At 34.4% G+C, this 27929-nt stretch overlaps 1 protein-coding gene across 11 annotated transcripts in view; it reads left to right on the top strand.

The window, feature by feature from the left end:
• LOC145279904 (putative E3 ubiquitin-protein ligase RNF144A-A) overlaps positions 1-27929 on the top strand; it is a 136537-nt gene that overhangs the window by 48197 nt on the left and 60411 nt on the right. For 10 of the 11 annotated variants that reach the window (XR_013868480.1, XR_013868481.1, XM_080131451.1 and 7 more), the window contains one exon: positions 23449-23504. The gene's annotated coding sequence lies outside the window, so the exon portion shown is untranslated. Of the gene's footprint in view, positions 1-11849; positions 11893-23448; positions 23505-27929 lie in introns of those variants that run through there. The other variant, XM_080131456.1, reaches the window with a different exon arrangement.

Here is a 27929-nt window from a genome sequence, read left to right as displayed (position 1 = left end):
GGCCTCCTAGGTTGTCTTCGATTTTCATCACCAAGGTCTTCAGCTTCCAACCCACATTTCCTCCAATTAGATAAAGAGGGACGCGAATAATCTTTCTCTCACACACTAGGCACTAAGCTGCATGTCCGAGCTCTGATTCTATTGGTAATGCAATAAATGAAGCATATAAATTCAAATTTCTATTATTCAGTATCACAAACGAGTTGAATGTACAAAAATGGGTAAATATACTGAAATTCCTTTAATTTCAACTTGTACAATTCTTTCTCTTTTGGCATTAAATTATTTTTTTTCCAACTTGGATCTAATTAGATTACTATTTTCAGTGACAAGCAATTTATGTTAGTAACTTGATGCACACAATATTGTGTGTCTCTATGCATATAAAAAAGTCCCATCTTAAAGAAAAGAGGCCACTCATCAATAAAGTGGGTTTAATATAAGGTTTAAGTTATATTTTAAAGTTTCAGTAAATTTTTGTCTCATGATCAAATTATTTCCATCTGTCGTATATTCAAAATTTAGCTCGGATCTTTTGCCAAAACAGCAACTCTCTCAAAGGAGTCATTGTGAGCTTTCACCATAGCCTCCAAGTGAGACCATAACCTGGTGTCCTTAGAGAAAACCTGGTTTGATCCTGGCAATCAGTTTGTCCTTATTGTTGCAAGTGGTACGGTTGGTGTCTTTATCAACTTTGTCCCGCACCTAATAGTCCAGATAAGTTGGGAGGTGGGGATCAGATGTTGAGACTGAAGTCATGGAAGTTCTCAGATTATCCTTCCTGGGTTTTTCTGGAAAAGTGACCTGTAGCTATAACCTACCCACCTTTTCCATCCAATGCTTGAAACCGTTAACAGCAACTAATAGTCATCTGCATTGAATCGGTTGCTTTTTGAAGATGTGAGGTAGTATTATGTGGCCTTCACTGGAAACACACTTGTTTTGTTTTGATGGTCTGCATGATGCTTAGGACTTAGGTGAACCACCTGTTCTTCTATGCAGAAGTTCTTTGCTAAGAAGAACCAAAGTATCCCAGTATTTGACCTTGTTGACGAAATTATTTTTTTCATAATAGTTATCTTGGATCTTTACTATGAATAGTTGAACCTTGCAATTCTTGTACGAGAAGTAGTGGAAATCCTTGTTTAGCACGTTCTTCATAGTTGTTACTCCAATCATCTCTCTTGCCAAGATCAATATCCAGATGCCTCCCCCTCCTTTTTTTTTTCCTCAGCTTCTCTGATTTTTGGTGTGCAAATAGAACGCTTGCTTACATCTCATAACCATGAAGGTATTCAAGGAACACTGAGATGCAGCTAAGATTTTCTGATCGAACATCAAGATATAGGTCATCTTCTACCAACATTCCAATGTTTTCAATGGTGCTACCACATCAGACTGTCTATTGGCTTCCTGACACAAAATGCACCTACATCGATTTTCTGTTTTTGTTTTCTATTCTATTCTCTTTTGTAAAATTTAATTATGTTTTACAAAAACAACCCCCTTCCCCTCTCCTTTTCCTTCCCTACTTACCAACCCCGTCGCCCCCCCCTTTTTTTTTTTCCCTGTTGGTAGGGCACTAGAATAAGCCGACTGCCCTCCTGTAGAGGGTAAAAATCCCTCAATGGGGCAACCAGTTAGCCGTGGGTTGCTACCTGTAATGCCTTAGGACGTGATCCTGGTGATTGAGCTAACCTAGACCTGGGTTCATAAAAGTCTAGGCACTGCAACACATTACTTTGGCCCTTACTTCGGCTAGACGGGCGGTCGGAGAGGCCCGATCCGACCAATCGGACAATCACGCTAAGCCATAGCACTTACACCCAACTACCACAACAAAGAACGAAACTTAAAGGTACCCCCCCTTTTTTTAAATTTTTTTTTTCTTCTTCCCCCACTACAAAAAATAGGCAAACCAAGTAAGTGCTAGAAGGCGGTGGCAAGGGTCAATCAATTGGAAAGACCAGAACTCAACACTCCATCTGAACAAATGTATTTTTGAGGACATATTGAACAGAAAATATAGTGCTTGAGAACTCCTTACCAAAAGAGTATATCCTCCACGTAGCCCCGACATGGTCAAGGCGAATGGGTTTCCCCCTTACTATGCCCCAATTTTGGACTGAGGTGGGTAGGGAGCGTGGTTGATGAAAAATAAATCCCAAAATCCATGGCTGATAAAAACAAATGCATCCCCCTTAAAAGAAACCATTCCTCTGACTCTGACCTCTCAAGCTCAGATGAAGAACAAAAATTCAAAACTAGAAAAACCGCTCCAACTATAGACGAAGAAACTTCCCACGATTCTTGGTTATTGAATTAATTGAAAATAAAAAAATTGGAAATTTATCACCTTTCCTAATAATAGAAAAGACATTATCCACAAAAAGTAAACCAAAAATGATCAGAAAAACAAGATGGAAATCTACTAGTTGAGATAACCAATCTTAGAGATGCTCAATCTCTACTCAAAATGAAGAACTTCCATGAGTACAAGTGCAAAGTCTTTCCCCATAAAACACTAAACACTTCGAAAGGAGTAATTCGAAGTTATGAACTATCGCTAGCAACTGAAGAAATAAAAACCGAATTAGAAAAACAAGGAGTAATCAACCACATCCGCATAAACATAAAAAGAAACAATAAAATAATAACCACCAACACATTAACGTTCAAAAAACCAATAATACCTAAGGAAATAAAAATTGGCTACTTAAATGTAAAAGTAGACCAATATATCCCAGCCTCATTAAGATGTCTCCATTGCTAAAAATATGGATATCATAAAGAAGCCTGTAAAGGAATAAAAATACGTGGAAAATGCGGCAACAAAGAGCCTGACCACACCGAAGAAAAATGCATAAATGAGGTGAAATGTGCTAACTGCAAAGATCACCCGGTCTTCTCTAAAATATGCAAAACATATAAAAAAAGAGAAATTATAAAAGTAAAGTACAAAAAAACACAACCTTTCCAGAAGTCAGAAAAATAGTTGAGACATATGTGAAAGACAACTAAACCATACTAACATAATGAAATACATGATCAATATAGGGAACTGATAAACAAACTGATTATATTAAATATTAAAGAATGGCCAGAATTTCAAAATAGCCTAAAAGAAAAATAATCAAATCTGGGAAACAAAATAGAAATAACAAATCCAAACACAGAAAATAATATTCCATCCACAACAGAACCATTAAAAAAATTATCACAGAAACCAACAAAACAACCACCAAAAATGAATAAAAACATAAGCAATGATAAAACAGCAAATAAAGAATGTTCCAGAAAAGAAGAAAACCAAACAATAGACACTCAAAATAGATTCCAAATTCTAGAAAAAATGGAAACCGAAAACACCCTAGATAAAAAAAAGAAACCAAATACAAGTAATCAAGAGGGGAAAAAAATGAACAAGACAAAACCGCAACATCTCAAGCAAGATCCAGATTGACGTCCAGATCCAAACAAAAAAAGAAAAAAACACTTCACCAAAGACACAAACTCCGACAAAAGATAAACCCTCTACTTCTAAAGAGATGGAAATAGAGGAAAACTAAACAACCTCATGGATATAAATAAAACACAACAAATTATCCAATGGAATTGTCGTGGAATAAGATTTAATTATAATGAACTTATACTTATCTCACTCTTCAACCCAGCCATTGTTTGCTTACAAGAAACCTTCCTACAAAACAATAACCATTTCAAAGCACCAAACTATGAACAATACAACTGTTTCCATAACACAGGCCTTCATGCTAATGGAGGCACCTCAATTCTTGTAAGGAATAACATACCTCAAAGCAATTTCTCTGTCAAAACAAATCTCCAAGCAATTACAACTCAAGTTACATTACACAAAACAATCACAATCTGCTGAATATACCTCTCTCCTCATGAACCAATAAATGAAAATGAACTAGAAAATTTAATAAAACCACTACCTTCACCATTCATTCTTCTAGGAGACTTTAACTGCCACAGTACGTTATGGGGATGCGAAGTCACAAACTCAAAAGGAAACAAAATTGAACAATTAACAAAAATAACTTGTGCCTTCTCAATCCAAAAAATTCCCACATACTTAAATCCAACAAACGGATCAACTAGTGCCATTGATCTTACCATGTGTGATCCATCAAGCTTCTTGAATTATATATGGAGCACTTACGAACAACCCTGTGGAAGTGATCACTTCCCTATTATAATCAATTACAGTAACTCCATCCAAAACCACATACCCAGGTGGAACACAAAGCCAATTGGGCCGAATTTAAAGAACTTTGTTCACTAAAACTAACAGAACATCAAATCCAAACAATAGAAGAATTCACGGAAGTACTCATAACAATAGCCAAAAAATGCATACCCAAAAATTCTTGTGGAAAAAAAAACAAACCATGGTTCAATCAAGAATGTAAAATGGCCATTAGACAGAGAAAGGCAGCCTTAAGAAAATTTTAAAAACAACCCACAACGAACAACTTAATAGAATACAAACACCAAAGAGCTAAATCTCGAAAAACAATTAAAGAATGCAAAAGATCCTGCTGGCAACAATTTGTCAACAAAATCAACATCACCACTAAACTCAAAACCGTCTGGGAAATGATTAGGAAAATAACTGAAAAATATAATCCGAATCCAATCAAACACCTTCTCACAAATAAACAGAAAATAACTGATAAAAAAGATATTGCTAACACACTAGCTAAAACCTTTGCCGAAAACTCATCAAAACACTACAATAGACAATTCCAAATACTTAAGAAACATGAAGAAAAGTACAAAATGAACTTTAACTCCAAAAATCAAGAGCCTTACAATGAAATCTTCTCACTCGAAACCGCCATAGAAAAATCCCATAACTCAGCTGTAGGACCAGATGAAGTGCACTACAGCTTCCTTAAAGAAATTCCACCAGAATCATTAAAACTCCTTCTCAAAATTTATAATAAAATATGGTAAACAAAACATTTCCCAACTTCATGGAAACAAGCAACAATAATACCAATACCCAAACTGGGAAAAGATGCATCAAACGCAGAAAACTACAGACCAATAGCTCTCACAAGCTGCCTATGCAAAACATTCGAAAGACATTAACTATCATCTTATATGGTATCTAGATGACAACAAAATAATTTCTGAAATCCAGTGTGGATACCAAAAAAGATCGAGGATGTATAGACCACATCACTAACCTCGAAAATTATATCTGAGAAGCTTTTCTCAATAAGGAACACGTAACATCTGTTTTTTTTCGATCTTGAGAAAGCATATGAAACTACCTGGAAACACAATATCATAAAAGATCTCCACAACATCGGACTAAGAGGCAGATTACCTGAATTTATAAAAAACTTCCTTACAGACAAATCTTTCCAAGTTCACATACTCAACTTTATCAGACCCACAAAATCAAGGAGTGCTCCAAGGCAGCATATTACCAACAACTATCTTTAACATAAAAATCAATAACATTATAAAAGAACTCTCTCCTAAAATACATAGCTCCTTATATGTAGATGACTGCTCAATCAGCTACGGATTTAAATACACTCACACTATTGAAAGAAAACTACAACATAACATAAATAAAATTAATAAATGGGCAACTAAAAATGGTTTCAAATTCTCCAAAACTAAAACAAAATACATCCATTTCTGTAACCAACGCAAACTCCACCCTGACCCAACCTTACAGATTGAAGGTGAAAAAATTCCATTCGTAAATGAACACAAGCACCTGGGAATCATTTTTGACAAAAAACTAAATTTCATTCCACACATCAATCACATCAAAACCAAATGTAATAAAGCATTACAACTCCGAGTCATTGCCCATACAGATTGGGGACCTGACAAGAACACACTACTCAAACTGTATAGAGCATTAATTAGATCAAAAATAGATTATGGTAGCTTCATATATCAATCCACCAGAAAGTCATATCTAAAAACCCTCAACAATATGCCACCCTGGACTAAGACTAGCACTAGGAGCATTTCCAACCTCCCCTGTAGAAAGCCTGTATGCAGAAGCACATGAAACTCCTCCAATGCTCAGAAATCAAAATCTTGGTCTAAAATACTACACAAAACTTACAGCCAACCCCACAAACCCAGCACACAATAGCACTTTAAATCCAAACTGTAAACACCTTTTCGACCAAAAAGAAAATGCTATTAAAACCTTTGGACTTTGAATAAAATCGATTTCCAAAGAAGCAAATCTACCCATAACTAAAATTCACAAAACTGTCCTACTCAAAACCCCTCCCTGGAAAATCGTATCCCCTAACATCAACCTAAGTTTAAGTAAATATGAAAAGAAACATACTCATCCAATAACTTATGATAATCTCGATAAAATCAAAGTATCCAGACCACACACACATCTATACAGATGGGTCTAAACAAAATAATGCAACAGCCAGTGCAGCAATACTCAATAAATCAATCAAAAAACAATCAAACCTCCCAAAATAAACCTCAATCTTCAGTGCTGAAATACATGCTCTAATCCTAGCTCTCAAACTCGTTTCCAATAGCAAAAAAACAAATTTATAATCCTTTCAGACTCCCAATCTACTCTAAAAGCGATAATAAAAATAAAATAAAAAGATGGGAAACTCCCTAATCGCAAAATTACTCCAAAGATTAACTGAACTAAACAGTAAAAAAAATCATTTTCTGCTGGATACTGAGCCATTCCGGTATTAAAGGTAATGAATTAGCAGATTCTGCAGCAAAAAACACCTTAAATCTCCCAATCGATGCAAATTTTAAAATTCCATACATAGATCTAAAAAGACGTATCAACGCATATACAATAGAGAAATGGCAAACCTACTGGAATGAACACCCTAACAACAAACTTCACGAAATCATGCCAAAAAACAAGAACAAAATACGAAACTAAACAGAAAAGAAGTCAAACTAACAAGAATAAAAATAGGCCATACTCACTTAACCCACTCATATCTTCTTAAAAAAAGACAACCCATCTGTATACCTTGTCAAACATCACTCACAGTCAAACACATATTAATTGAATGTACTGATTTTGTAACAGTAAGAAATCGATTCTACAAAGAAAACAATATTAGAGTTATTTGAGAAAAACAATCCCCACACCATACTCTCATATCTTAAAAAAATTGGCCTTTATAAAATTTTTAAAAAAGAACCCTTTATACAACGGTCCTGGATATGACCTAAAACTATATCCGATGGTGAGGCCCCACCTTGCGGGCCTTGGGGAGTGTGGAGCCACCCTTTAATTGCCATTGCTCCCAGGTCCACTCTGACCCGGAGTGGTAGTACCTGTTAGGGTTCCAACTATGGGTTAAATAGAATCTGACTTAAAAAAAACAAATATACTCCATTAAAAATTGTTTCTCAAAATAACTAAATTCGGCATTAAATAACCTGAAAAAGGTTGATATGCCGTAAAACAACCAATCAACCAATGTTTCCATTGATTCACAATTTCCTGCTCTCAAACCCACCAATATCACACAGAAACCACAATTAGTTGCACTTTACCACTATTTAATATTTAAAATGATTTTGAAATTGAAGAATATAAAGAAATTATCAAATTTATCCCCTACACCCTACATGCAATTTGTTTCTACAAACAAGCATCCTTCTAATAATTCCTGCAATATGTGTCTACATGCGTATGTGTATATGCATATCCAGATAAACTAAACAATCTGTAACACGAATCTTCTGCACTTATCCTGATGATTCTTTATGGGAATGAACCACAAATGCCTCGGTGTAGCTTAATTATCATGATTATATTTTCCTAACTTACTACCTGGCTCTACTTGCGTATTGATCACTGTTTAAATAAATATTGAAAATCTATACATAATATATTATATCTACTTATAGTATTATATGTAAACATGAAATAACTCCTCTAGTATTGCCTGGGAGTTTTTTGTTTTTTTAAATTTTTGTACCAGATTATTTTCAAATATGATTTTAAGCTTCATTTTTACAATTTTGATTTCAATAAGTCTAATAATATTATAAAAAAGTTAATGTGTAATTAAGAAAGTCACATAGTTGCAAGGAAAACATATACAGCTATCTTTTAACTGTATTATTATAGAGGTGTATATTTGACTGCAAAAAGCGCATAAAAAGTCATTGTAAAAAAAAACAAAAGCTTTTTAACATTTTTTTCTCCCAATTCATATTGGCCATTGTAAATTTTTACTGTAGCGGTCTATGATTAATGTCCATATGAATGAAATAAAACAACTTAGCATGTGTATGCACGTTTTCTTTGTGACTATAATCGTTTGTAGTCATATATCCCTAATAAGGCGGGGAAATACGCGTATTGAAATTTTTATGAATTGTCAGGATTTCCCATAAAACCAAATCAAATAGTTTGTTTTACTAAATTTTATTGAATTCAACGGTGCTGTCATTTTGAAAAAGAAAGTTGAGACAACTTGGTATGATATGCAAGGCAACTGGAATCTGTTTGTACCTGTGTTCTTCCCCCATTTGTTCATTGAGTAAATGATTGCTACCATGAAATCTTGCACCATCTTTACAAGGTGGAACACCACTAACATGATAAAGACTTTTCTGAAAAGGGCACTTCCCTGTTTAGACACATTCTTTAACCTGAGAAGGAATTCCTTTGACTTCAATTACACTTGCTGACTTGAAAGAATTGCGAAGGTGGCTTACAAAGATGTAGATTATAATGATGAAGACAGATATATATTTTTGGTGTTTGTCGCTGGAATTGAGAATGGGTTAAGTCTGTCAAAGATGCAGTTGGTGATTGACATGGGTGAGATGTCTTTACACGGGATGCTATGAAATCGTTTAAAATCAGTTCAACTCGCCTTGGGTGATTGTTAAAATTACAGTTACAGATTTGTAGTGACAATAAGGTTAAAAACCTAGTAGTGTTATTATGACCTGTATCTGAAAATGTATTGGAGAAAAAACATTAAATGTCTAATTTCATATGCTATTTTAATCATGTTTTTTTTTTTTTTTTTTTTTTTTTTTTTTTTTTCCCAAACTAAAGAAATGGGCTAGATTGTAAGTTGTTCGGATCTTCCTTAATTAAAAAAAAAAAAAAAACAACAAAACAAATGGAAATAAAATATGGAAAAGTCTCATTTTCATGAAGTGCTTGTTTTGAGTGTTTTATAATTTTTTGTTGGAACATCAACACTTTTTACTGAATAAGGATACCTCACCTGGCTGGCAATAAGACATCCCCTTCCACAGGAGGAGATAATATTTGGGAGGGTGGCCTCCGGAGGTCAAACTTTGAATTATTTCTTTGTAAAGATGAAACAGAAATTTTAAATATTTGGCACAAAACCCTCAAAACTGTTGGCTCAATAGTTATCCTTTGCTTATCCTACTCTAAACTACATGCATTCCCACCAAGGAGATAGTCTTGATTTTGACTGCTTCATCTATGATTAAAAAAACTCTTTTGAAATTTAAAGAACCTTGACACTGATACATACAAAGACTTTATCTTTCAAAATGAAGTATCTATCATATTAACTGTGGAAATATGTAAAATCGATCAGAATTCAGTTTTTTGTCATTTTTATTTAAAGGGGACTAGAGTTTTATTTTAATTACATACTCTGTGGGGAAAGAATGCAAGAAACCGACTGGCTATACTTCATATACAAGATTAATAGAATGATTTATAAAAAAAAAAATTTTTTTTTATGTATAACTTGATACAGATACTGTAGCTGGAACCTGACAATATCATTAACATAATTATGCTACAAAGTTTATTTAAAAGAAATTTATGAGAATGTTTTTGAAAGTTATTAAAGAGTGCCACTTTCTTATTGGTGAACTTACTGTCTTGTTTTATTCAAATAAAAACATCAAGTAAAACTTTAGAACAATAAATCTCCTTTTTTAATCAAAATTTTTTTGTTTAGACATTGTTTTAATGAAATTTATTTTTTGGTGAATTAATGAGAAAATGTACTGCCCTGTATAGGGATTGAAATCGTAGCCTTCAGATTATGAAACTTTTGTTTAATACATCTACCCTCCTTCCACCAATATTGTTGCCTATTACATCATGTTTGCTAATGAACAGCCAGAATAACACATATCATCATTGTGGTTATTGATTATTCAATAGATTCCCCACCCTTTCACCAGACTCTGCCATTGTTTGTTGCACTGTATGTACTTGTGTTGATTGGTGTGGTCAGGATGTTAAAACCTCCTACATTCAATCTATAGTCTCCTTTCTATTAAGGCTTTGCATACAGTTGTTATGACAACCGTTATTAGAAGATAACGCCACTCTCTCCCATTTACCTTTTTTAATGTGAAAAGGTGTAATTATTCTTTGTCAATAACATCTGTATATCATTGACAACTTTGGGCATCTCGTGTTGGCATGTTATGCTGGCAGTTTTATTAGTAACTGATGTGAAATTTAATAGCATTTTACAAAGGTCTGTTTGCATTTATAGAGTTTTTGGATGTGTGCAACATTTGTGTTTTAAAATTAAGAATCAGTTTAATTTTTTCACAAACAAATGTATGTGGAGGTTGTCAGAGTAGGTCGATTTGTAATCTTTTTTGGAATATCAAATACACACTATCTGCCGGTCTAGCTATATTCTTTAACTTATGTTAGATATCTAGATCTGTAATTGGAAAAAGTAAGTTTTCATTAAAATTATTTCCCTTGAAAATTAATAGGTAATATTTTAAAGGATTAGTAATTTATATATATTTATATAACTAAAACTATTCCATATGTATAGGAAAATAGAATGAAATTACGGATAAATAACCTCAAAGACGAATTTATTATAGACGGCCTAAAAAGTAGTTATACAAACTAGGCATATCAATAGCTGTGTTTGGATCTTTGGTTTCTACATGTATCTATATTAATGTCAGGACGATTAATCAGAACTTTTGCAGGTATCGGAAAAATGTGTGTACCAAACAATTTCTTTAATCATCTTTTTTTATTTTGTTTGCAACAAAATCTTCCACTTTGGTAGTAATGGTAAAATAAATATTGATTTTAAAATTACCAGAAAAACTAAAATTTATAGACCCCCCCCCTCCATGTTTTCTGATTACTGATCAGAAAAAATAACAACTTTATAGTTAAATATTTAGAGATTTCTAAAGAATCTGAATCATTATCGGTAATTGTATTGGAACCGGGAATTTAGTACTGAATCAGTTATTGAATCAGGTGAAGGGAATCATCCCATCATTAATATATGTATATATTTCGATCTCATCTTGAAGCACTTGCTTGTCTAGCTGTACTAATGAGCTGAAAACAGACATGGTACTGTTTGTGGGTGATGTATGTATATAATGAGATATATATATATAATCTGTTTCAAAAGACAGTGAGTAACAATGAGCCATTTTGATGATAATAATATATATAAATGAAAAAAAATTACATACAGACAAGATGATAAAAATATTAAGAATATTGTTTTGTATGAATGAATCCTAATCATGTCTGGTTATCATTAGGATAAGCACTGAAAACCATGTCCCCACCCTCACACTTTTAGGACTATAATTACAACTGATATGGTGGTTAACACAATTATTCTAACCAATGCCACATTCAGAGTAATAAAAGTGTCTTTTGTCATTTTGACCCCCCCCCCCTACACACGCATGCTGTAATTGATGTACATGGTTGAAGCTGGGTCTTTATAAGAAAATATGCTACAGGAAATTTACTTCCTATTAAAAGAATTTTCTTTTTATCTTAGGTTTGATTGTAAGATTTAAATACAGTTTATAAGTTTCATATCTCAAGTGGTGGTACATAATTTAAAGCTGTTTCAAGTAAGTAACAATCTTTTTTTTATTTTTAATGGATCTTTGTAAGAGACTCGGTTTGTGTCATACACAAGTTTGAAAATTGCTAAATTCCTTTTAATTTTTTGAACATCATAAAGTTACATTTCTAAAGTCGATTGCAGTAAAACTAATTTACAGTGAGAATGCACCACTTGCAATGGAAAAGAGTAATTTAAAAAAAAAAAAAAAAAAAAAAAAAAAAATCCACCCAAATCCCAGCCAACACAAAAATGAGGTCTTTAAAATAAGATGTTATCTCATACTTCTGCTTAGAATTTAAGCGGTTTGTTTAAAAAAAAATCTTTAAATAATATTGTTCATCTTGGATAACCCATTTTTTTTTTTTTTTTTTTTTTTTTTTTTTTTAACTCACATTCACCCTTAACAAGGCATATCGCCACTTGGACGTAAGAGGCTACTATTTGGGATCATGCTTAGGAAAGATTAACAAGATGTTGCTTTGCATTACATTAAACTTCTGCTTATCAACACAGCCAGGGAAACAGGTAGCAGGAAAGGGAATTCCAAAGTTTGAGGGAAGAAACTATTAGAGTAAAAAGATTTCTGGCATTTAGAGACCTCAAGAGTGAAGACGTGAGATTTTGTTGCTAAGCGGGTTTGTCGGGGATATGTACATCAAAGGAGTTCATCAGAGCTCATTCCATTAAAATATTTGTAAAACAGACACAGATGCAACATTGCGGCGATGGGACAGGGGTTGGAGCTTAGTTGACAAAATGGGACCTATTAGATTGAAGACTTTTTTTTTTTTTTTTTCAAGAGGGAGAGGCTAGTGGTAGGTACACCAGCCCAGATGTGACAACGATACTTGATGCGTGGGTGAATGGTGGACTTGTAGAGGTGCAGGATACTCTCAGGTGTGAGGAGTCTTCCTTTTTTGTAGCAGCTTTCGCAATGTCCTCGATGTATTTGTTTCAGTTCATATTGCCTGCAAATGTTAGGCCAAGGAGTTTGAGGGAAGAATTCTCAGTGTTATTTGTTAGAGATATAGGCAGTTGGAGAGGTGTCTTGTAATTGTTAAAGGAGAGCAGCTTAGTTTTACTAGCATTAAATGTTACGATCCATTTGCGGCCCCATTCCATTACGGTCTGGAGGTAATTTTCTAATGATTCTGCCATTGATTTAGATTTATGTACATCTGTTCTTCCCTTATGCATGCTATAGTGTGTTGTATCATCGGCAAATATACTCATCTCGGACACCATATTATCAGGGAAGTCGTTTATGAATATCAGGAATAATAGTGGTCCAATGATCAACCCACTGAGGCACTCCTGCATTAATGTTATGCTGCTTGGATGTATGCCCATCAATGACAACCTGGATGGTTCTATTGTCTAAGAAGGATCTAATTATATTTAGTATACATCCAGTTATACTGTATGATTTAATTTTCATTAGCAGCCTTTTGTGCCAGACTTTGTTAAAGGCCTTGATATATACAGGGCTACAGCCCACCTTATTCAGTACTAGTGATGACGATTCCAAAATTTTTCCCGATTCCAATACAATTACCGATTCTGTACTAAATTCTCAATTCTGATACAATTACAGACTCCGATTTTTTAGAAATTTCTAAATATTTAACTATAGAGTTGTATTTTTTTCTCTGATTATCGTAAAAACACGTACTATATGTGCAGATATTTTCCTAAAATAAAAAATATACTTGTGGGGGACAATCTATTGGTTTTAGCTTCACAGATGGTTTTAAATCAATAAATATTTATTGTATCATTATTACCAACAATGGAAGATTTTGCTTTAAACAAAATCCAATAAAAAAGACAATCGTTTTGGCATCGGAAAATCGGTACAAATTTTTCCAATACCCTCAAATATTGCAATTTCTGATTCTGATTAATCGTCCCAACACTATTCAGTACAAAGTATATGCGTTCAGAGATGACTTAAAATATCTAGTAGAATGACATTGCCTAAAGCCATACTGTTTGTCAGAGAGAAGATTAGCTTTTGCGAGGTGGTGGACTAGTGCTTGATTAATTATGGTCTCAAAAATTTTAGCGAAGAGAGGGAGGAGACTAATATGACAATAATTGACAGGGTCAGTTCTTTTACCAGAATTCTTGTACACTGTTACCACAGAGGCCATCTTCCGGCTATTGGGAATCAAGATTCAGCAAGGCATTTGTTGTAGAGCTTTGAAAGGATGAGGACTAGCTCGGCTGAGTATTTCTTAATTAGTACAGCAGGATGAGACCAAGCCCACACTCCTTGGAGGTGTGTAAGTTTTTATGATATTGCGAACGTGAGAAGGCGTAATTTTTACATCATCTAGTGTGACTTCAGTCTGCATAGGGAAATTTGGCAGTGAGTTGTTTGTTGGCTCTAAGGTGGAGTTGGAGATGAACTCAGCAGTTTCGCTTTCTCTATTGTCGTGCATGTGACCTGATTGTTGGATAGTGAAGGAATTACTGATTGCCTTTTATTCTATTATAGATTTTCCAGAAATCACAAGTTCCTATCTTTTGCGATTCTATGCGTTCTCTGATTATTTCAGCATGCTTTTTTTTCTTGTATTAAGGCTCCAATTTGGAAAATTTGGGAGTGTGAAGCCATCTCCTACTTATGATTACTCTTGGGTCCACTCTGATTTGTAGCACTGTTAGTCTCTGCTATCTATTAAATAGTATCTCTTTGGTATTACATAAAACTACTATTGGTGATATACATAAATGTAGCTAGTTTAAGCAAACCTTTTGAATTTTAAGATATTAAGGACGTGAAGCATAATTATATTTTTTACCAAAATGCCTCGATTTAACATCAAAGGTTTATTTTATTTTTTTGACAAAGGAGTTACCACTTTTGAAAGTTCAGAGGCCATTCTAGGATAAGGGCTAATGAGTATACAGTAGTCAATGGGGAAAATATTGAAGTAATCGTTAGTAAATTTGGTAAATTGGATTACTTAAGGTGGTTGGCTCATCAAGAATTTGTTTACGTTGGACTTATGCCATGAAACAAAATCTCATCCTGCAATAAACTTTTAACAATTTTAAAGGTAATTTTAAGAAATCAGTTTTTTCGTTTTCTTTCACTCTTAAAAGCAGCCACATATCAATCAAATCATTTTGCCCCACTCTTCCCACTTTAACTTTTCATATCGAATATCAAGAGATAAATGATTGTCGCCATCTGGAGTATTACACAATTACTAAATTACGCAAAAAGTGAAAACAAAACAAATCTTTTCTATTAAATCTTTCTGATTACTTTTTTCACAATCATTATTTACAACAATTTAAAATACTTGTATTTTATATAAGCCTAGCAGAACCTGTTAACCGGTATTGCCCTGTTGACGCAGCCCCCCTTCCTTCTAAATTCTAAAAAATTAAAATACGGCGGTTGTTGGTGGCCGACCCCAACCTCCTCATGTTAAGAGCAGCTTTTAAAATAGACACCCTCAACCATCGAAAAGTACTTGTCTTTACTAAATTTAAATGAAATTTTCGTAATCAGCATAGTCGTAAACCTACAAAAGTCAGTGTTAAAGAAAATTGTTGAGGTGAAGCTAATGTAAAAATTTACCCACAAAAAAAAACAAAACAAAATTGTCTTCTGTATAGTGATGCTAATCAGTTAATATGTTTAATCTTTTTATTTTTCCGCGCGACAATTGGTTAATGTTTGATTTTTATTATTTTTTTTTTTTTTTCAGCACAATTATATGTAGAGAACAACGATGATCAGTTAAAGTTTAATTTGTTTTTTTTAGCATGGTTTTCTTTTATAGAGAGCGACGCCATATTGTATAATTTCTAGAGCACTTGTTTATTCATTGTAGAAGTGAATTCTGGATTATGTGAACAGTCGGGTATCAGCCAATCAAAATGGGCAGAATTTGAGAAGGGAGAATTTATTATTTTTGAATTGGGAAATAGAAAGATTGTTATGTAATAACCATTTAATGTCGATGTATGCACAATATCATAGGAAAATTTAGAATTTGACCCGGTTTTAACTGGTAGTGGTGAGAGCACTAAATATTGAGAAAAATAGGAATTTCTTCCTCTGTAGATATGGCGATTGTGATGTTGTTGCTTATTGGATGTAATGTAGCAATTTATTATCACAAGTGAATGTGGCAGAAATGGTGCTCGTAAGCTACATAAGATAGTGGCTGCAAAGGTAGATGTGGGTTATTCCAGCCCAATTCATCCAGCCCTGACACCCCCCCCCCTTGGATTTTTTTTCATATTTACACCATACAAACTTTGGGTTAAAACTAAGAAATCTGCAATTTCAGTCCAGTTGGATTTGAGGAACATTTTTTTTCAGTCGGTTTCGGCCTGGAAATAAAAATTTGCTATGTCATGACGTAGAATTTTTGACCTCTGGCGTTTTACAAAATTTGCATTTTTGTTGCAAAAGATAAAGCTTTGGAGCTAAAAATTCACACAGTCAAGGTTTTGAGGTCAAGGAATCCAAAAATCATGGTTAGAAAGATGGCAAATGAGAGGAAATACCTTATTTTTACCATTTATGTGATGCCACAGCACTTTTTTAGAGCTTGTTTGGGACAATATTTTGTTGAGAAAAAAAAAAAAACATAACTGTGGTGCTTTGCCAGACTTCTCCTTTGGATTTTTAAAGTGACTGGGTTGGAAATTACAAAAATCAAATAAAACCTTTCGGTATATTTGACATTTCCAGACACTAAAGCCTCAAATTTGTCATTTTTATAAAAATTTAAGGATTTTTTGGTGAATTTGGCAACAATCTAATCTTAAGCCATGATCAATATCTAGAGCTGAAAAAGGACTTGGATCGACTCATTAGAGCCCATTTTAAAGATAGAATATCAACTTACATCATATAAAAGGATATGTACTCCTACTTCAGTCAAAATGGACAAAAAATTGCTGAAAATAAGATTTTTGACACATATATGGACATATGGACAGCAATTTTAATTATGTACAAGTTTTGGACATTTGAGCTTTTCAAAAAAACAACTTTTGGCCATTATCTTTTGATTTGCAGATAGCAACAGCTTAAAATTTAGAGGAAAGATGTAAGGTAACATTCAGATATGAATGAAGTCACATTTTCATTTTAAGCATAACATTCTGCTCATTATCATACTGAGGCAAGATCTAACCCTCTCTTTTCTTCTCTTTTATGTTTAGATCTAATTGAAAATGTGCAGTAGAATATTACTGATCATGATAACATTTGTATGTGTGGATGAATTGTGACTAGGGGTAGTGTAGAATCGACTCAGTTGACCAAAAAGTCGAAATAAGATATTGTGTTTATTATTTATACCTTCAAGCACATGCCATACAATCGTGCCGTGCAGTTCATAATTTTTGGACAGTTGGATCATTGTTTCTAAACCATTAAATCAGCAAATCCTTGTATTATGGGCTTTCAATCAATGCATTTAAGCTGTTCAGAATCATGTCCACCTGAGTAATCAAGTTTTGAGTGTCAATTAAAGCAAATTCCTCTATCAAATGATACCCGAATAATGTCCTATGCTGCTTTTTTTAAATGTTGATTTAAATGTTCTTTTTCCTGTTCAGTTTCACTCAAAAGAAATTACATTGACTTCAGTTCTGATTGTTTCATGTTGATTCAAATGGATATACTTTTTCTTGATCAGTTTCACTCAAAATGACATTACATTGACTTCAGTTGTGAAGTAGAGAATTCATGCTATGATTTCTTGCTGTTATGTTCTGTTTTTGATTGCTCAATTTTGTTCTGTTTCTGGTGATACATTTTCAACACAGTGTGTTCAGAGTTATTACAAGAGCATGATGTTAACTACTGTCAAAGACAAACAGGGAAGTCAACATTTGTGGCTCTTAAAAACATGATACATATTTGTAAAGGGTAATCTTCAGCAGAAGAAACGCTTTCATATGAAACCCTTTTTGATAAATGGGTGTCTCTCTTTGGCTAGTTATGACGGTCTCATAGTTATATTTCATCGCTGCTATCATTAATTTTCTTCTCTTTAAGGCTATTTACTCGTTGCATTGATCTAATAATGCATTCTTTGGTGTGAACTTCTAAGTTTGTCAATAATCCAAGTTTATTCTTTCCTGTCACTTTTTTATGGTTTCTTACTAAATTATTGTTTAGCCCACTAACCTCAAAGCATAATAATGGTTAAAATAGAATTTCTTATACCCCAGCATTGCAGTTCTGTAGCACCTTGAAATACATGCAGTTGAATTTCACACTTTAGAAATTACCATAATAAATCTTTTTTCATTATCAAATTTGAATGGTCAGAAAATAAGAAGATAAATATTACTTTTTGCAAATTTCATTTCTTTGATTACATTGCCTTTGTTTATGATAAAGAATGTGCTACTGTAACATCATTTGTGTATTATACTGTCTGTAAATCTCTTAATGTTGCAGTTGGGTATTGCAGATTCTGCTCATTGTGAATTATTTTTATTATATTGTAATAATTATTTCATAGCTTTCTTCCAGAGCAATAAATTAAGAATATCTTCTGAAGCAAGGAAACGAGAGGGAGAAGATACATCAACCATGACAAATGCTCCTCAATGTTCTTTTGGATTACTAATCAAGAGTGCATGTCACCACAATCTGAAGCCATCTTCAACACCAATAACTGCATTAGAGCATGATGTACGAACTGTACTCGAATTAAGAGCTGGTGTCACATTCACTGATGAAACTGTTGCTAACATTTGCAGGTATCACGAACTTCATTTGGGGCATTACTTTGAGAAAAAATATACAAAGAAGTGCTGCAACATCTTTTTGAAGCACAAAAAGGTAGAGGGTGATCATGCTATCGAGTTAGACATGGCTGAGATGCTAAAGCAGAAGGGCTAGCATGTTGTTCCTGGCTGGAAGCTTTGCCGTCACTGTGAAGCAGCTGCCAAGAAGTTAGAAGATCCAAGTGAAACAGAAGAAAGTGATAATCAAGACCTTGAAAATGAGTCACAAATTGAGCAAGAGAGAGAAACTGAATGACAATCTAATGATGTTTGATATATCCCCTATAAAGACCGGTATAATGCAGAAGCGCACAAAAATCAATATTGTCAGAGAAATTAGAAGCTATGAAATGCAAGTAGAGGCAGCTGCCAAAGTCCTTAACATCTCTAGCCCTGAATTAGGAAGCCCTATTAGCAGTCAAATGAGTCAAACGGATTTAGTGGCAAAGGCAAAGGACCATGATCGTTTTTTGGATGCAATGAAGGCCAAACTTGAGAATAAAGAAATGAAAACCAGTGAGAAGATCCAGTTGATGACTTTAGCTCTGGAAAGTTGGTCTCTAAAAAAGGTGTCTGAATATTTCAATGTCTCTGAATATATAGTACATGAAGCACGGCAACTGAAAAATGATCAAGGTATTCTTTCATTACCACAGAAAAGGTCTCTCAAAAGAGGTTATCAATTCTGTCCTGGCTTTCTATGAGGACGATGAATTTTCACGGTTAATGCCTAGAGGAAAAGATTTTGTGAGCATTGGTAACAAAGTTCATGTCCAGAAACGGCTGCTATTATGAGCTTTATGTAGCTTACAAAGAAAGATATCCTGAACACAAAATAGGTCTTTCAAAGTTCTGTGAGCTCCGTCCAAAATGGTGTGTCACCGTCTTGACATCAGGTTCTCATTCGGTTTGTGTTTGCACCCACCATCAAAACAGCAAATTGCTTGTTGACTGCTTTGTTTCAGCTGTCAAGACTCAGCTCAGAAGGAAAGCTGAAGAATCCAGAGATGAGTGCTGCTAATGTACCAACTGGAAGTCCCACTTTTAATATCACTTACAAAGATTTGAGGGCCTTGGTAGTTTGCGAAACCAATGAATGTATGGTCCACCATTGTCCTAAATGTCCAGGCTTCCCTGCTCTAGAGATATATATCAGAGATAAATTTACTGAATTGGAAATTGACGGTGAGATGTCATATAGTCAGTGGGAGAGTGTGGATAGATCAATGCTATGGACACAGATGGCTGATGTAGATGACTTCATAGAGATGTTGGTATACAGTGTTGATAATCTAACAACCCATTCCTTCACAGCAAAGAGCTAAGCTCAGTATTTAAAAAAAACAAAAAACAAAAAAAAACTGAGATCGAATGTATCATTCCCCTGGACTTTGCAGAAAATTATCACTACGTGGTGCAAGATGAGATCCAGGGATATCACTGGAACAAAGACCAGTGTGCCATGCATCCAGTGGTAATTTATTACAAAAATAACAATGGGAAACTTCGACAGATCTCATTATGCATCATTTCAAATGACCTTGAGCATGACACCTTTTTTGTGCATGAACTGCAAAGAATGGTGATGTTGTACATCAAAGAGAAATTTCCCTGGATCAAGAGCGTAGAGTACTTCAGCGCTGGCTGCGGTGGCCAATATAAAAATTTCAAAGCATTTCTTAACCATTGCCATCACTCATCAGATTTTGGAATTGATGCAACTTGGGCATTTTTTGCAACTAGTCATGGCAAATCACCCTGTGATGGAATTGGTGGGGCTGTTAAATGCAAAGTTCTCTATGCCAGCTTGCAAAGGCCAATAAAAGACCAAATACTCACCTTTCATGCTGTTGCAGACTTTTGCAGATCATCAATCACTGGTATCATGTTTCTAAAGATCGACAAAGAAGACATGGTTTCAGTTTGAGAAAAACTTCAAATGAGATATAAACTGAGAGATAATGTGCCTGGTACAAGGAGCTGTCACTATTTCAAACCAACTTCTCAGTTTACTATTCAGGGCAAGCAATTGAGTGCTGACACAACGATCTTTATCGATTATTCTTTCCTGGACATGCTTGTGCCGCTAGATGAAACTCTGGTTGCTCAAATGCAATGACTATATTACTTGCATTTTTGATGGATATTGGTGGTTAGCATTGATTGAGCTTATCAACAGGGAAGAGAAAGATCTTACTTGCAAGTTCCTGCATCCACATGAGCCATCATATCAATTCCACTGGCCAACTAATAGCGATCGAGGCTATATTCCACTGAGCAAGGTCGTTATGAGAGTGCAGACCCAAGTATTTCAGTGAATGGTCACTGAGGAGGAGAAAAATAAGACTCAGAACTATTTTGACCGATCAAGTCAATAGTTGGAGTTATAACAAATGTCTGTTTTATATTTGCTTGACATATTTTCTTACAATAAACTAGATTATGCATCAAAGTCTTTTATTTTCGAGTATTTTTTGTCCATTTTGACTGAAGTAGGGGTCCATATCCTTTTATATGATGTAATTTAACATTCTATCATGAAAATGGGCTCTAATGGGTCGATCCAAGTCCTTTTTCAGCTCCAGATATTGATCATGGCTTAAGATTAGATGGTTGCCAAATTCACCAAAAAAATCCTTAAATTTTTATAAAAATGCCAATTTTGAGGCTTTAGTGTCTGGAAATGTCAAATATACCGAAAGGTTTTATTTGATTTTTGTAATTTCCAACCCAGTCACTTTAAAAATCCAAAGGAGAAGTCTGGCAAAGCACCACAGTTATGTTTTTTTTTTTTTCTCAACAAAATATTGTCCCAAACAAGCTCTAAAAAAGTGCTGTGGCATCACATAAATGGTAAAAATAAGGTATTTCCTCTCATTTGCCATCTTTCTAACCATGATTTTTGGATTCCTTGACCTCAAAACCTTGACTGTGTGAATTTTTAGCTCCAAAGCTTTATCTTTTGCAACAAAAATGCAAATTTTGTAAAACGTCAGGGGGCAAAAATTCTACGTCATGACATAGCAAATTTTTATTTCCAGGCCGAAACCGACTGAAAAAAATGTTCCTCAAATCCAACTGGACTGAAATTGCAGATTTCTCTTAGTTTTAACCCAAAGTTTGTATGGTGTAAATATGAAAAAATCCAAGGGGGGGGATGTGTCAGGGCTGGATGAATTGGGTTGGAATAACCCATGTATTGAATTTGTATTTGGCATCTGCCGTTGACAATCTACAGTACTTTGGTACAGAGGGGAATTTTTGCAATGAAAACATATATGGAGATTAAAACTTTTTTTTCTCTCAATTTCCTTATCAGTTTGAAGCTGGGGATATGGACATCCTACTGGATGTCAAACATTCACCTGCTATCTTATATATTCCAACAGAGAGATTTTAAGAGTCTGACCGTCCCTTTTAATTGCAATTGTTTGAATCTCTCTTGCACTTGGTTCATCGGGTATATTTGCCAGGTAGTTTATGAAATTCTTTTTCATGTGTCCAGTTGCTCTTATAATTACTGGAATGAAATATTTTTCAAAGATTTCAGTTTCTTTTAATGTCATAAGACCTTGATATTTTATCTTTCTCTCTCGGCTCTATTTAATCCAGCATCACTAACATCACTAACTTGGGAACACTAACTTGGGAACACTAACTTCTAAGGTTGCTTCTTTTATTTCATATAAACTGTCAAGTTTAATAGTTTCATTTTCAAAATTGCATAGTCATAGTGAATGGTATGACTTATTTTCCAACTATTCCTTTTGGTATATGTTCCCAGGACTTGCTGCTACATTCAATATTTAACTTTTTACAAGATCGTCCAATGGAGCTTTTCCACACTCCATTGTATTGCATCGTATAGTAGCTGTCCTCCAGCAGAACCTTACAGCTGGATGTTGAGTGGCTCACACTCTCTACTTATGTGTGGCAGAACTGGCACTTGTCATTGCTGAAACTACTTGTCTTTTGAAAAGCATTGGTCATCAAACCTTGATCTTAGGCAGCCATTATAATCCTCTCCTGATCATGGTGGAGCAATCCTCTTTTTAGCCAGTTTATAGAGCCAGTTCCTTATGTATATAGTCCTGAATGAATTCACTCAGAAAATATTTGACACATATTTTGTGTCTAGTCTGTTTGTCTTTTTGTGTCCAGTTGACAATGCTAAAGCTGTATGTTATCACAGGCATGACTAGTTGGTTAATTGCAGTTATTTTGGTTTTGTTTTTAAATTTTATTTTCCTTACACATGTTTATTCACTGCCAATTTTTTCTCATTTTGGCATGCTGAAGTGAATCCATCTCTTCTATGCCAAAGTATTTGTATTTTTCCTGCTCTTCTAGGTCTTTGATGTCTTATTTTCATCAAACTGCATGTTTTCTGTTTGGACCTTCTTCCCAACTCTGTTGGAGCACTTAACACATTTGTCCAATATCTCTGGAGAAGGTGTGTACGACTTGCAAGAGTCGATTTAAGTCAGCATCTGAGTTAGCATACCGCTTGGGGTCATCCATGAAGAGCAGAGAGTAAACTTTTTTGTTCAGATTTTGTTATTGGCCCTGGCTCAGATTTTAAATGCGAATGGGATCACAAATGAGTAGATAAACCAAAATAACTCTTTGATTTATTTCCCAAATGTATTTCTTTCAAGATAGTTTGTCGTCGGTAAGAAAATTTATTCATATTACAGTTTTAAAAAAATTCCAGACATTTCTTGATTTTGAAAAAAAAAAATGTATTTGAAGAAATCAAATCTGTTTTGTTTTGTGATTTTAGGATTTTGGTTAACTGCTGTTGACAATTACATGTCCATCTTTTGGAGACTATAAAAGGTAAGTGAATGTCAAACTTAACTATTTTAGTGTTGTTTTCTTATAACTTTTATTTCAAATGTATTTTTCTCCTTATTTTACTCACTTAAATTTTATCTTTTTTCATATGATCTTAAAAATTTGTGATAACTGTTTAAATAAGTGTTACAAAATGATATCATTTGTTAATTGTTTAATGAACCTTGAAAGAAAAGTAGAAAAACAATTGAAGATTAGCTAGAAATGTATTTTTTATATATTGAATTAAAGGAAAATATGTCCATAATAAAATCGTGTTTTAAATTCATTTTATTTGAAAAAAAAATTCCTGGTAATATAACTAAATGATACAAAGCATTTTATTTATTCTCTCTTTCTCTCATATATATATATATATATATATATATATTATATATATATATATATATTATATATATATTATATATATATATATATATTATATATATATATATATGTTTATTATACAAACATTATTGGTTACATATGTGCATACATGTTTCAGTGGAGTCCCAATTAAGGGACAGCACTTCATTAGACCAAAAAGGAATTCATATTGACATGGGTGTCAAGATGGCATTGGTTTTTATAAGATGTTTGAGTTCATCTACATTCCAGGGGAGGGCTTGAGGTGTATGCTTTGTGAATGTGAGCAGTCGGGGGGGGGGGTTGAGGTGTGGTGGAGGAAGGGGGTTGTTGTTTCCTTCCATCCCCATGTTAAAGCTGTTATTAGTAGGGAGGTGTTAGGTGGTTGTTTTAGCTTGGCTGATATTTATTTACCTTGATCTAAAATTATCAATATCATCCAGTTGTTTTTATGGTTGTATATCTTTTCTTGGTGGTGACTTTAATTTCCATTTGACAAGTGTTAATTTTATTTATTAGTATATTTTATCTCTTTCATTATTTGCTTTTAGTTTTCTAGTTTTCATAGTAAATGTAAGAAGAGAGGGAAGTGCTGTTTCATGGGGGGGGGGGTTAAGCTGTTGACAGTTGGGAGGTGTTCAAATTCTATTAGTCTGGCAGCTACTCTTCCTGCTTTGATCTAAAGTACTTTTATATTCCTTTAGTCTCTGCTATTTATATGATAGGTTGTTTTTATTGTTGTCCTTTCTTTACTGCTGGCGATTTTCTATTGATAAGTGTTTTTATTTTTTTTAAGTATTTTATATACATTACTTTTATTCATTCTTTCCTTTGTTTTTAGTTTTTCAGGTTCCTTATTTATTTACTTATCTCTATACAAATAAAATGAACTCATTTCCCCCCCCCCGTATGATTTTGACATTAATAGGATTAAAAATCAAGATATTTCATGCAAATATAATATGCACAAACGGCAGAACAATATCTGAGGTGTGTTATAGGCTTATTATTTCTCAAATTCCTCGATAATCTTAGATTTCTATACTTTTTCTGCTGAGAAGTCACGGCCAAAATCGGTTAAGATCAATGGAAGTAGTAAAATATTTTCTCTCTAATAAATTCCTCCTCCCCCTGCCACCACTTAACACCGTTTGGGGATCGTTCACAAGGAACAGTTGAGAAGAGAACACCGGTTTTTTGGCTTCATAGTTCTTTCATGTGAAGTTATTTAAAATCACTAAACTAAGCTGCAGTGCTCTGTGGCGTAGTGGTTAGCGTGCTGGACAATTCACATTATATTTTCACGTTCGCGCCGACCTACCGTAGTCATTTTTTTTTTTTTTCCTAAACAACTGGAATGGACTTTTCTTGGTGGCCGAACTGTTAACGTTGCAGATGTTTTTTTTTTTTTTTTTTTTTTTTTTCACACACTTTATTTTCCTACTTTTACTCATGACTCCGGGTTTGATCCTTCCTACTTACCTACCATAACATTTTTTAACCCCCCCCCCGTCCCCCGGAAACAAACACTCGGGCAACGCCAGGTATCCCCGCTAGTTTGTATAATAAATAAGGAACCTAAAAAAACAAAGGAAAAAATGAAGAATATCAAAAAATAAAAAAAGTAAATTGATATGTATAAAATAAATAAAATATAAAATAAAAACACTTATCAATAGAAAGTCGCCAACAGTAAAGAAAGGACAACAATAAAAACAACCTAGCATATAGGTAGCAGACCATAAGAATGTAAAAGTACTTTAGATTAAAGCAGGAAAAGTAGACTAATAGAATTTTAACACCTCAACTGTCAACAGCTTGACCCCCACCCTACATGAAACGGCACTTCCCTCCCTCCCTTCCTCACCCTACTATGAAAACTAGAAAACTAAAAACAAATGAATGAAAAAATTAAAAAAAATAAACTAATAAATGAAAATAACACTTTTCAAAAGGAAAGTAAAGTCACTACCAATAAAAGATATACAACCATAAAAACAACCTAAGGATATGGGAAATTTTAAACCATGGGCAATAAATATCCATGAAGCTAAAAGAACCATCTAACACCTCCCTACTAATGACGGCTTTAACATGGCATGGGGGGACAGCATCCCCTCCTTCCCCATCACACATCTGAAAAAAAAACCTACTACTCCCTAAGTGTTGTCCCTAAGTTGGAACTCCACTGAAACATGTATGCACATATGTAACCAATAATGTTTGTATGATAAACAGACTATATACCAGCTCTGTCCTGCATTGAGCACTCTTTAATAATCATGCATGTTTCATCGGATTTACATCTAGGAAGCCAATCAATACTACCTGTGTGTGTGTATATATATATATATATATATATATATATATGTATATATATATTACACACACAGGGTGATCCCAAAAAATGGGCCCCAATTATAATTAGGCCCCGTTTCTTAGTCTTGTCTGAATGAAACTTTGTTCATAACTAGTTTATTATATTCAAAACATTAGGGTCTTTGGCCTTTTTTTCTCCGTTCTACAGCATATGTTCTAGATGGCCTCCATTTAGCTTCTTTTTTTTTTTTTCGTCACCCTGTATATATGCCAGACAGAAATATTGTCTGGAAATATTAATATTTTATTCACTAGTTTTTGATTTGTCATTTTAATATTCTGAAAGAAAACTTAAAAACTGTTAGTCTCACCATATTGTCTGAGACCTTTTTAATATGCCTAGCGATGTACAATATTACACATACCAAATTTGAAACACTCACTAAAAATAGGTGTTGCAATGGCATTCACCCTGTTTGGGTTGAGGCAGCTTCTTCTCTGGCTTGTATTACATTTTGAATTGTGGCATCACTGAGTAGGGTTATACAAGATGGTTAGCCACTTGTAACCATTGAATGCTAACCCCCTGTAAACCTGAAAGTTCAGCCAAGTCTTCCTCAATGGTTGTTCTGATTGCCTCTGCCACAGCTTGCATTGCCAACAGGTTGACTGTTCCAGCTCCTGTTCTCTGCCAGCTCTAAAATTTTAAGTCTCTACCATATGTCCTGTTGCAATGATTGTGGTGAGGACAACACAGAAGGCGAATGATAACCTTTGAACTAGGCTTTATTCATCAAGAAGTACACGTATATAGGCTGTAACAAAAAAGGAAAGAGAATTGTTAAAAACATGCAAAGCAATGAACGATGTTAATGACATTCACCCCAAGTGAAAAATGTTCAGAGTGGGATTATGGAATGATACGCAAAAGTTCAAGTTTAAGCATCTCTATTTCTCAGATGGTAGGGGTGGACACGTTGCTTACGAATAAGTTCTGATCAGGCGCTATATCAGCGGATAAAATTTCCTGGGATTCTTCAGATATGCAAGGTTCTAGCAAGGTATCTGGTTCTAGAGGTTCAGCTTCCTGTGATATAGTACAGTCATTAGTGTGTGGCAGTGTATCTTGCGGTTTTGGGGCAAGTTGTCGCAGTGACAGTTTCCTCTCTTCCAGTTGGGAGTCTAACGTGGCCATATTGAGGGTTGCATTCCAGCAACTCGACTTCGTCGACAAATGGCTCATACTTAGATAACCGTAGATTGTTTCATGAGGACTGAACCTGGATTTAAAAGCCAACTGGGAGGAGAGGTGCCAGATGTTGATTTACGGTTGAACTGGAATATCCTCTCGTGAGGTGTAGCGTTAATAGCAGCACACTGTAAGGAACGGATGGAGTGTAAGGCATCGTGTAGAACTGTTTCCCAATGAGAAATTGGCAACTTTTTCAACCTCCATACTAGCGCTATTGTTTTCCATAGGGTCGCGTTCAGTCATTCCACCTGACCATTTCCCTGTGGGTTATAGGCGGTTGTGCGGCTTGTTGCTACTCCCTTCTTATGCAGAAAGTCTGTTAGTTCCGTTAAGAGGAATGATGTCACTCTATCAGAGTGACTGAGGGAAGGCATGCCAAACAGTGAAAATAGTTGACAGAAACAATTTGATTGTTTGTGAGGTTATATCTCGACAAGGGAAGGCAAAGGGGAAGCGCGAATATTCATTGATTGTCAATAGGTATTTATTTC

The sequence above is a fragment of the Euprymna scolopes genome, chromosome 7, assembly GCF_053919585.1.
Source record: "Euprymna scolopes isolate OS-2025 chromosome 7, ASM5391958v1, whole genome shotgun sequence".
Taxonomy (NCBI): domain Eukaryota; kingdom Metazoa; phylum Mollusca; class Cephalopoda; order Sepiida; family Sepiolidae; genus Euprymna; species Euprymna scolopes.
This window is presented reverse-complemented; position numbering and strand designations above follow the sequence as displayed.